We start from the raw sequence: 12,141 nt of genomic DNA, 5'->3' as shown, positions 1-12,141 counted from the left end.
CAGACCCTGCGCCGGCTCCAGCCCTAACTGCAGCCACAGCTCCAGGCTCTAACCCAGCTCCAGGCTCTAACTCCAGCTCCAGTTCCAGCTCCAGGCTCTAACCCAGCTCCATTTCAGGCTCTGGGTCCAGCCCCAGCTCTGGGCTCTGACCCCAGCCCCAGCTCCAGTTCCACCTCCAGGCTGTAACCCAGCTCCAGCCACAGCTCCAAGCTCTAACCCCAGCCCCAGCTCTAGGCTCTAACCCAGATCCAGTTTCAGGCCCTGGGTCCAGCCCCAGCTGCAGCCCCAGCTCTGGGCTCTGACCCCAGCCCCAGCTCCAGTTCCAGCTCCAGGCTCTAACTCCAGCTCCATTTCAGGCTCTGGGTCCAGCCACAGCTACAGCCCCAGCTCCAGGCTCTAACCCCAGCCCCAGCTCCGGGCTCTAACCCCAGCCCCAGCTCCGGGCTCTGACCCCAGTTCCAGCTCCAGACTCTAACCCCAGGTCCAGTTCCAGCTGCAGGCTCTAACCCCAGCTCCAGTTTCAGGCCCTGGGTCCAGCCCAGCTCTATCTCCAGTGCCTGCTCCAGCCGTGGCTCCCAGGCCAGTTCCAGCCTCACCCCCCGGCTCCAGACCCCAGCTCCAATTCCAGCTCCAGTCCCGACCCCAATTCCAGCCCAAACCACTGCTTCCAGGCCCAGTCCAGCCTCAGCACCAGCTCCAGGCCATGCTGGTGACAACACTGCACCCTGCACTTTGACTAAAACTCAATAAAATGTGACCTGTGGGCTTGCCTGGACGTGACACAACTGGAATGTGGTTATTTCAGCTGCAGAAATAGCTTACTGGGGGGAAAAAATGGAGACTTCAGGGATTCTGAGTTTTGGGGAAAAGAGGTTTTCTGCTCAAATGGAGTTGACAAACACCTCAAATAGATTATCCCCTCCAGTGTCATGGAATGCTGGAATATCCTGGGTTTAAGGTACCCACAAGGACCATTGAGTCCAAGTCCTGTCCCTGCACAGACACCCCAACAATCCTGCCCTTGTCCAAACTTTCCCTGAGCTCTGGCAGCCCTGGGGCCGTGACCATTCCCTGGGGAGCTTGAGCCCACCACCCTCTGAGGAAGAACCCTTTCCTCATGTCAAACCTGACCCTCCCCTGACACAGCTCCAGCTGTTCCCTCGGGTCCTGTCATAGGTCACCAGAGGGAAGAGCATTCTAAGAACATTCCGTAGCTGAAAGCTTTCCAAGCTTCCCTTGGAAACAAAAACATACGGGATTTATAATGTAAAATTGCCAGAACCAGCTAAAAATGGCCTGTGTTTCTAATATTATTTTGTCCTCCTCCCTGTATGAATATATTTATGAATTTAGTTTCCCTAAAAATGTTTCACCTCCCAGGCACATGAAGTCTGGTGCTATTTTTTTCTTTTCCCTTTCAGGGTCATTCCCTGGAATATTTATTGGAGTCAGAGTCAGCATCCTTGCAGTGGTTACTCTGAGGGTAGGGGAGCAAGTTCTTGGGAAGCTGTGACAAAACTCCTTACTCATTGTTTACACACCAATATAATTCCTGACACCTCCGTGGAAGAAGGAATATTTGCATTTTATGGAAAGGTTGGCAACGGCTGTTTCTTCCTGGATGTGCTTGTTTTCTCAAGGCACCTGCTTGTGCCTTTCCTTTTTAAGGTGTATTTGCCTCCAGACTTGCCTTGCCACTCAAATTATCTGTGTGGGATTCACTGTGAAACCCTGCAGCTCCCCCAGCACAGCACAGCCTGATGCCTGGGCTCCCTAAATCTGAAAAAATGCTGGAGGCATGGACTGGGAACTTCACTGGGAACTTGCTGTGATGCACTCCTTTGGGTTCTCACGTCAGTTCCTTGCCAGCCTTTGGGCAAAAAGTGACTTTTTGTTGGGGCAGGGAAGCTGGTTCCTTCAGCTCTTCTGCTCCTCCCTGCCATGACTGTCAACACTTTGCCCTCAGTTTTCTTCCCTTCTCTTCCCCTCTTCCTTTCTGAATCAGATTCCCTTCACACTTCCATATTTTTTCTGCCAGAATTTGCTGCCTGTTCATGCTGGCCTGCTCTTCCTTCAGGACCACAAGGACTTCATCAGCCACTACAAATCCTCCAAGGTCCTCCTTTAAAAGATGTTTTGAAGACCTTGCAATGGTCAATTTCTCTTTGTTTGCCTTCAGCATTGCCTGACAAGCCCTTTTGACTGCCACCCAAAGGCAAAACACCTTTAGGACTTAGTCCAAGTGAATTTCTCTTTCACCTGTGTGTGTGGGTGTCCAGCTTTCACTGGCGAGGCTGCATTCATGTTCCTCCAGGCACACGAGAGCAGTGCTGTGGGATTGTGTCATAGCCCTGGTGTGAGCTCTCACAACAATCCTCATTACCAGAGCCATTTCACTGCTCATTAACTCAACCAAATGTTTGCCCGTTTGTTCTATGATCAGGATCGTTGTGGTCTTTCTGGGTAAGGATGTGGGTGCTTTGTTGACATGAAAATAACTCAGTTCACTTGCAGCAGCCAAACTCAGTGTGTATTTTCCTTGTGTGCAAATTATGAAACACCTCAGAACTAACTCAGCGAGGAGAGGTGGGGCATGACCTCGGGGAGATGAATCCCCGTGTCTTGGAGGAGGGGATGGACTCCCCAAAATAAAGAGCAGGGTTGCAGGTCACACACCCACGGATCCCCACGGAGGGGGAGGACAATGCCTGGAGCCCAGGGCTCCCTGCAGTGATCCCTCAGCAGTGCCACAGCTGGGGCAGCCTCGGGGTGGTGCTTCCTGGGGACCCTGTGTGGGGTGGCCAAATAGCTGCTGTAAGTTCAGATGTCAGGGTGAGCCTCTGCTGGTCCGATGTGCAACCAAAGGGCTGAATTCTCTGCAGCACGGGCTCAATCTCTCCATCTGCATGAACTCTCCATCTCCGTGCACAGGTCGGGCAGGTCTCACACTGGAGGCAGATGCTCCTGTTCTCCTTCCCTTGGTTACCTTATAAAGGATTCTGGTGTTTGCCTAGGAGGTGTTGTCCCCCCAACAGGATCGCTCCGGAGCTTCTTCCACATCCCAGCACCACAATGCTATTTCTGATCAGCTACATCAAAGTGTTTTCCCCAGAACTGACGAAGGAAATTCTAAACTACCTGTCCAAGACCTACCATCACCTTTGACAGAGTTGGAAAAATAAGTCAATTAGTTGTTACAGTACTAACTGTGATAACTGTACCTCAGCTGTAAAGCCAGCATCCTGTGGCTGTCTTATCTCCCCTCTGAACCAAAGGGACCTTGAGTGGTAGGGCTGTGTAAGGTAGTGACCTACCACCAACCTAGATTAGGATGAGGTTCAGTGATCCTATGGAATAGCTCCAAGGGTGGCAATTAGATTCTGAAATAATAATTAAGTAATCCAATAGGAGAAGAAGGCCCTGAAAGCTGTTGTGGCTGCTGGTTGTAAGTTTTTGCATTATTATTCTATTCTGGGTCAAGATTTTCATCCACCTCCTCATGTACGTGCCACTGCTCCCTCCACCTCTTCTATAAATCCTATGACTCCATCAGTTGGGTATTTACTAAACATGGAACTGTTTGCACACTCAGATTTGTGATTTCCACAGAAGTCATCCTCAGCCCCGACTTCCTTGTCCACCCCTGCTCCCAGCTCTGCCTGCTGATAAGACATGACACCACATATCATCCCATCAATTACTGTTTAACCCAACTGTCCCCAGGGAAACACCACTCAGGAAATCATTTCACGTGCCCTGGTGAGACAAACATTTGGGGACCGAGTTCCAGTTTTTAAGAGCATGGAGGAGTGTGTGTTCCTCCTTCCTGGGAGAGGTGGCTGTCCCCTGCAGGACAACCACCCTGTTCCCAAGCCTGAGGTGGGACAGGAGCACAGTGCCTGACAGCCCCCCTGCACTGCCCCCAGGATTACAGAGCTCACCATCAAACTCTTCTGCAAATGAGCTCTGAATGGCAGAGGTGGATCTGGGAAAGGTGCTGGTACTTGACACTGGGGCAATGTGTCCACCTAATTTTTTGTGTGTGCTTTCCTGGTAAATCCTGTAGCTGAGTCATGCTGGAGACTGGCAGGCTATGCCAGGGCAGGGTGCAGGCTGCAAGAGTCACCCGGGAGTTTGGTGGAGTTCAGGGTCAGGGTCATAACCCACAGAATCTCTGCTTTGCCTTGTGACTAACTCCTGCTCTGTATTCCCACAAATAGCCATTCTCTCTTCTCCCAGGTATCTATGGTTTTAAAACTCTTTACAATCAGCAAGATCTTCTTGGTAACCTGTTTTGAAGCCTCCCATGCTGCTTCCTACCTTGCTCTGGCATTGCCACCCCAAGAGCAGACAAATCCCACCCTTCCATGTCCTTGCCCCAGCATCGTTCTCTTGGTGGTGTTGCTGTGCCCCCACCTGCCTGCTCTGACCCCCTTCTCTTTGAAGCACAGTTTTACTGATGTTACACACACTTTTCATTCAGGAGGCTGCAAAAATTCCCTGGCAACTTCATCTCCAGCCTCCGTGGCAGCCAAGCACTGTCCCAGCTCACGGCTGCACGTTGTGGACCATCACCAGAAGCATTTGGACAACAGAAGCACGGGGGGATTCTTGGGTTGTCCTGTGCAGGGCAAGGAGTTGGACTGCATCCCTTCTAACTCAGGATATTCCATGATTTAGTGATTCAGTGATCTACTTTTTGGTTCAAATCAGCAGAACAAGGCATTCAGCCCAAGCTTTGCTCCTAAAGGCCTCAGTCACACAAGCACCAGTGCTGGTGTAAAGCCTGTATTTCCTCTGCCCTAGAGAAATATTTTCAAAATTATCTAAACCAGCTGACCCATTTCCCCCACAAAGAGTTTACACATCTTTTAATAGTGATCAGAAATATCACTGCAGCAGGAGATCCTAGAAAAGGAATAAAAGAGTGGGATGCAAGTGACAGAGAGAAGAGATACATAAATCAGTCCAAACTCCATGGAGGGGGAGGTAAGGAATGTGTACCTAGGAGCACTCTCTGGATGTGAGCATGTGTGTCCCTCTAGCCCCAGAAGTTCCCCTGAACACGTTGGGTTTGCCCATGTTTACCCAAAGGCTCTGCTTTGAGTAGCAGTGGGATTTCTGTGGGCAAGTCAGGGCACCTCAAGGCACATCCATCTAGGCACAGAACAAAGGCTGTTGAACGCTTTCCTGACACCAGCTGGCATTTCTGAGGAGTGTCAGCCCTTGAGATCTGCTCCTGCACACGACTCAGGCCCCACGGGGCTGCTGGGCTGACATGGAGCTGCTTCACCCCAGCCAAGCCCTCTCTGCTTCCTGGGATGGTTTTGTGGAGCAGCTTGTCCAAGGGAAGGTGTCCATCCCTGCTCCTTTATCCCAGGGAGGAGATGGCTCCTCTCCTTGCATCTCTGTTTCATCACAGCCTCTGGGGATGCTGCTCCTCACTACTCCTAGCAGTGCTCCAGCATTTGGATTTTCTTCTGGGGCTGTCCCACAATGCTGCCTTGCATCCTGCCTCATTCAGGCAGGGCTGTGCTTGGAGGAAGAGGCATGAAATTAAATGGGAGTAGTTACAAAAATACTATTTTCCACAGCCCACTGCACAAAGCATCCCATCAGGGATGATTTTACCCTGAACAACTCCTCCCAACTCTCCCCTTTCTCATCCTGACTTTGGCTCTGACCATTCCTTCTCCATCCTTGGATCTGCAAGCTCTGACGTTCATGCCTAAAACTTTGCCCAGAAAGGAAAAGCCCATATTCTGATTATTCCCACTAAGCAAAACATGAGAAAAGAATTTGTTTCTTCATTTCTCACCCCAAAGCACCTTCTGTGAGTGTCCCCAGCATTTGCTTTCACTTTCTGTCCCAAGGGCCTTTGGTGCACGGCAGCTCTGCTCTGATCCCTTCCACAAACACACGCTGCTGGGAGATCACCTTGTTCTTCACCACAGCATATTTCCTTTAGAAAACCAAGGTGTACTTTCTGGCTTGGGATTTGTGTGCCTGTTTGTAAGAATCTTTTTTAAGAATACAAACAGATTAAGAAGAAGTTGTTATCTTCCTGTTTTGTCTTATATAATGCTTTTTTTTAAGGGCAGGCATGAAGAGGAGGGTTTGAATACTCTAGAAAGACTTAAACCTTCTGGAAAACACCGTCTGCATTCAGTGTCATAAATTTAACCCCTAAAACAATAGATATTTTTTATTCTAGCTAAAAACCTTTTTAAGGAAAAATATCTGTTCATCTTCATTTATTGAGTGATAAATGACTACTGACTGTGGCCTGAGTGACAGACAATTAGATATTTCTGCAAATCAAGTTTAGCCAGTTACCCCTCTCCCATGCAATGTCCCCTAAATTGCAAGAAACAGAGAAAGTTTTGAGTTGGAGGCAATTCTGGAGATGTCCAAAGATGAAGAGACCCCCTCACCACTGCTCCCTACCCTGTCCAGTCACTCTGCCACTCTCAATGTAATGTTTTCCCCTTGTATCCAACTGGAATTCCTCCCATTTCCCAACAAACTTGCTCCCTAGACACAGGCCCTCTCCATCAGAAGTGAAAAATAATAATTTTATACTGTGAAATGCTAAGAGAGGATTTTTAGCCTTCATTAAATGCTCACATACTTTTTAAGGTTCCGCCACCACATTATTTTAACACACACTGGATGTAAGGTTTCCATGTCTGTTTAATAAAGCCAAATCCATCACAGGAACTCAGAATATCACCCCAAGAGGTACTCTGGAACTTTTGTATCTATGGCATGGACAAATTTTTCAGAATTGGCTTTTAATGGTTTTTGGTTTTTTATTTTTTTCGGAAAAGAAACCAAGAAAACAAGCACAGTGGTCCTTTGGATTTCCAGGTAAACCTTTCCTTGGCAAACATTAAGGAAGTAGGTCCATGTCAAAACGCTCTGTTCAAATCCAGTTACTGCATTTCAGGAGGATACTGGCACAGTCAGGCTGATCCACAGGGGAAAAATTTCTCTCCAATTCCCAAGTTTTGCCCCTTAAGAGGTAACTACTTACAAGTGTCAACTTCTATGGAAAAGCAATATTTCCTTGCTGATTCCCAGCCCACATGGAAGTGCTACAGCAGAGGGCAACCTAAAATTGGGGTATTTAATTAATCAAATTTTACCCTGTTTGGTCCTCATCAGCATTTTCATATCCCCAAGTACCACATCCACAGAACTCTTGAACATTTCCAGGGATGGTGACTCCACTGCTGCCCCGGGCACCCTGTTCCTGTGCTTCACTATTGCCATCTTGCTGCAAAGGTTCCATACCTTCTCAGAGATTTCTTATGAGCAGCTCCTCACAGCACTGACTCTTTCTTCTTCTCAGCACAGCCAACAAACTCCACCTCCCCTCTCGAGCACCCAACCTGCTCTTTTATAAGTCCCCTCTTAATTGGATCCAGCTGTGGCCTATTAAGGGCAGGCTTGTTCTTAATGCTTGATAATTAGCACAGCTGTAACTCCTTAGGGGTGAGATTACTTACACCACTATCTCTAGTCTCCTGCCTTCTATCTATCCACACTTCACCATCCTTCCAATGAAGAAATTTCCCCTAATATCCACTCTAAGCCCCCCCTGGTGTGACCTGAGGCCATTCCCTCTGCTCCTGTCCCTGTTCCCTGGAAGCAGAGCCCGACCCCCCAGCTGTCCCCTCCTGTCAGGAGCTGTGCAGAGCCACAAGGTCCCTCCTGAGCCTCCTTCTCTCCAGGCTGAGCCCCCCAGCTCCCTCAGCTGCTCCTGGTGCTCCAAACCCCTCCCCATATTTCCTCATTGCATCCAGGTGGGATTTGGGAAGCAGAGGTAGAGCTGCAGCTCTCTCAGGAGGGCTGGAGAAGCTACAGGAGGTTTTTGTGACCTGGGAGGTGTTACCAGGGGTTTCTCACCCCATCAGGGGACACTGAAGGCTCAGACCCTCTGCCCTGGTAGAACTTGTTCCCAAGGAAACCTGCTGGGATCAGTCAGCTGGCATCCACCTGCCCCAGCAGGCACCTCTGGAAATGCCACGCAGGGCCACCCCCCTGCAGGGGCACCCACCCGTGCAGGGACCCCCTGGGCACTGGCAGACGTGAGCCAACCCCTGGCAGGTATTTGGAGCTGGCAGCCATCAAGCTTCTTGCTGAGGGAGGGATGATCCAGCTCAGGCTGACTCCAGGGATGCTGAGGACAGGGAGCAGCTCCAGCCTTCCCCAGACATTTGCAAGGATCAGGCTCCTCTGCCAAAACCTTGGTCATGGTCCTTAGGGGTGACAGATCCCTGGGAAACTCCAGCACATCCTGATTCCAACTGGGGGTGGGCAGGTCCACCAAGAACAGATTGAATGTTAAAATTCTGGCAAAGTGGAGGAGAGGACTTTGAACCCCTTCAGAAAATGTTTGAAACAACTTCTTCTGTTTTTGATGTTGTCGCTTTCTCATTCTCCTGACAAATTTTGAACAAGAAATGGTGACACTTCAAAGATGATGTGAATACCTGTTGGAGATGCCCTGAAATGTCTGTTAGATAAGTGACTAAGCTTTGAATTTGCTTTTGATGCTAGTTCAACTTTTCCATAAGTTACCATGATGTCTCAACCATGCAGACTAGAACCATTTTAGATATGTTAATATGTGCAGCACCAGTTTATAAGCTTTAAAGAATAAGAGACACATTGAATTTAGCATTAAGCAGCAAGATGCAAGAAGGCACCAAGTGTCCTCTCCTCCCTTCAGGCGTCCCGGCTTGTGCCGTGCCAGTCTCCCAGTGCCATCTGCTGTCTGTGCCGGCACACCGAGGGCTGGCAGCGCTGCTCCTGCCCAAGGAGGAGCTCACTGGCCAAAGGAGCTGCGCAGGTTGCCCAGCGCCCCGCGGGGGTGGCTCCCACTCCCCGTGTGGACGGAGCCGAGTGTGTCATGGCTGTGTCATCCCAGAAGGCATCACACTTCTTCTTTTTGAGTTAAATGAGTAATACCAGGAGCTACGCATAGGAGAGGCGCCCAGAACAGCGACAGCTCAGCCTCAGGGGATTCCCAGGCTCAGCTGGAACAAGCCAGGACTGGCCTGAGTGGTGATGTCCCACTTCAGCCCTCTTGGAATATAAAGCAATCCCATCCCATCCCAGCCCAGCCCAGCCCAGCCCATCCCATCCCAGCCCATCCCAGCCCATCCCAAATTCAGTGTATTTTTGATAACAACTCTGTAGCTGACCAGAAAACCAGAAAGTATTTTCCTTTATGAACTTAATCTAGAGCTTCTTTGCCTAAAGTGTGTCCTCTCTCCCCATCCCGAGGAGGAGGAGGAGGTGCAGGACAGAATGCACAAATGCACGCGTGTTTCCTCGGCTGTCCGAGCTGGAATCGCTGCCAGCCCTGCTGCGGATTGCGGTGCTCAGGTCTCGGATGCCACCTCCTGGCTTTCCTGCTGAACTCTCCATGTGGTGACAGCGCCGACCGGGAGCGCATTTCTCATCCCACCTCCCAAATAACAGCGCCGTTAAAGCCTGCCTGGCTCAGAGCAGCTTTTGATATTTGTGGAGCTGACCGTGTGTTTTTTAACGAGATGGAGTTACCCCCTGTAATTAATGACCCTCAGGATCCCATCGCAGCAACACCTTGAGTCCCAAGGCCTCTCTGGGATGTCCCCCATCCCTTTGGGGGTGGGACCTGTCCCCCCTCACCTTTCCCTAACAGTTATTTTTGGGGTGATTTTGTTACATGATCCCTGTGGTATCCGCTGTTTATCACCTGTGTCTTTCCACAGGTGTTGGGATGCCAATTCCAAGTCTGTACAGACTCGTTGCTGGGTTGGGGGATAATTCAACAAGCAGATGTTCGGCAGGGGGAGAGCAGAGGTGTTTTTGGAGCTGTGAGTGCGGTGATATCCAAGCAGAACTCCTGAGAGGGGGCACTGTGCCACAAGGAATCGTGAGGCAGCCAGAACGCTGTCTCCTCCCTGCCTGGTGTCCATCATTCCCAAACTCTTCCCGCCCTCCTGGTGATATTTCAGGCCTGGCTGAGCCTGCTTGTACCCCTGCCAGCCCAGCCTGCCTCTTCCAGAGGTGCTACCGAGTTCATCCATCGTTGTACATCTCAGACAGTCATTTTATCTGCCCCACAGATGTGTGATGCTCCCTGACCACAGAAACTGCTCCTCACCCTCTCGGGGGTGGACAACACATTTTTGCCTGGGGAATCCCAGCACCATTGCATGAGATGCAGCTTCTTGCCACAGATCAAATCCACAGCTTCGGGCCCTTCCTGACATTGAGGGGCTGGAGTGTGTCCAGGGAAAGGAATGGAGCTGGGGAAGGGGCTGGAGCACCAGGAGCAGCTGAGGGAGCTGGGAAAGGGCTCAACCTGGAGAGAAGGAGGCTCAGGAGGGACCTTGTGGCTCTGCACAACTCCCTGACAGCTGGGGGGAAGTGGACTCTGCTTCCAGGGAACAGGGACAGGATGAGAAGAAAAGGCCCCAAGTTGTGCCAGGGGAGGTTTAGGCTGAGTGTTGAGGAAAATTTGTTCCCTGAAGGGGTGACCAGGCATTGTAAGGGACTGCCCAGGGAGTAGTGGAGTCACCATCTCTGGAACTGTTGAAAGATGTGGGAATGTTGGTTTAGTGGTGGCAGTGCTGGGGAATGGATGTACTCAACGATTTTAGAGGGCTTTTCCAGCCTTAAAACTTCTGTGATTCTATGATTCATGGGAATCAGCAGGGAGCAGTAGCTGCTAAATCCTGCTGCAGGATGGAGCTGGGGCTCTCTGAGACATTTCCCCACAGCTGTGGCCGTTGTTCTCTGCCTGATGGACAAACAACAGGCAGGTCATCAGTGATGTCCAGAATGATCTCCAGCTGTGTCAGGCTTCAGCCTGAGAGAGGACAGGAAAGGGGACAGTGGCAACTGGACAGTGCCTAGGGCTGGCACAGACCAGCAGATGGGAATTGCTGGGGTTTCATCCTTTACAAAAGCCTTTGAGTTGTTCTTCGTCGCATTTTCCAAAGAAATGGGTGAAAGGCACTGACATGACTGAGCTGCATCCGGGGACGCTTAACCATCAGCAGAGGTGTGTGGGACACGAGGGGAGCATCAGCACTGTGGGATGTCCCTGCCCCAGAGACAGGAGCTCCTGTGAGCAGCACATCACTGGTGAGTGCTGGTGTGAGATGCCCTGGACCCCTTCCTCCCCCTCTGGCTGCAGCAGGGACAGAGTTTTGGATCTGCCTCCCTGGCTGGCTGTGAGCCTGTCTGATCACCTCCAACGGGAGCAGCTTATCCAGCACAGCCATGCTGAGAGGCCCTTTTGCACCACAACAGCTGGATTTTCTATTCCCAAAGTGTTCCTTGCCTCGGTGCCCAGACCACACACTGTGGCAGAGCACAGCATGCTCAGGAGAAGAGAGTCCAAAAGCTCCAAGATTTATCTTTTGTCCCACCTTCTAAACAAGGAAAAGACGAGTTTTCAGTAAAGTGTAAAACAAAAGCATGACAAAAGCAGCCTTTTCCCCTATATTTTTTCCAGCCTCAGTGTCATCTTCTCTATTCCCTGGCAGGTTTATCCTTTGGCTATTGTCCGACATGCCCAGGCAGCACAAGGACCAAAGGTGCCACGGACCTGCGCCCTTTCCCTGGTGATGCCAACAGCTCACACCCCACCCAGAGCTTCCCTGCACCTCGAGCTTCATCCTGTCTGGTGATGTGGATATTTTGGGGACACCCCGTGTCCCCAGACCGCCTCCCAGGGCATGTTTTTGAGCAGGAGCAGCCGGGGGGGCCGGGGCAGGGCACACCGCATGGGGACCCTCGCAGCAGACGTGACCTACTTTGGAGTCCCGGTGTAAAAGCTTCCTAGAGCCGGGTGTAAATTATTCATGGCCTGGCCATGTTAATGCATGTGTTAAAGGCTTTCAAAAAAAATAAAAAAATAAAACAACCAAACCCGAGCAGGATAAAGTCTGCTGTATAATTTAAAGCCCTGCGCGCTGCTCTGCGGAGTGTTTCCGCTCAGGTGAGCAGAGCTGCGAGATGCGGGCAGGGCAGGAAGGGCCGGCCCGCTGGAGCCGGGACTGGGGCTGGAGCGGGATGCAGGCAACACCCCGGGCGGGGGGAATATCCCCTGGGAAGGGGCTGAAGCGGGATGCAGGC

At 50.9% G+C, this 12,141-nt stretch overlaps 1 long non-coding RNA gene across 2 annotated transcripts; it reads right to left on the bottom strand.

Annotated features, from left to right (window-relative positions):
• Positions 1–1,544: 1,544 nt before the first annotated feature.
• Positions 1,545–7,714, bottom strand: LOC135280915 (uncharacterized). 2 transcript variants are annotated; one of them, XR_010347727.1, is made up of 4 exons: positions 7,297–7,714; positions 7,037–7,114; positions 5,829–6,020; positions 1,545–5,530 (listed from the first exon to the last, which is right to left on the bottom strand). It is a non-coding gene; the product is annotated as an uncharacterized LOC135280915 (long non-coding RNA). The 2 variants fall into 2 exon arrangements; XR_010347726.1 differs by having other exon boundaries at positions 5,819–6,020; positions 7,297–7,713.
• Positions 7,715–12,141: the final 4,427 nt, after the last annotated feature.

Source organism: Passer domesticus, chromosome 14 (assembly GCF_036417665.1).
Source record: "Passer domesticus isolate bPasDom1 chromosome 14, bPasDom1.hap1, whole genome shotgun sequence".
Lineage (NCBI taxonomy): Eukaryota > Metazoa > Chordata > Aves > Passeriformes > Passeridae > Passer > Passer domesticus.
The sequence above is the reverse complement of the archived record's forward strand: the minus strand, read 5'-3'. Positions and strand labels throughout refer to the sequence as shown.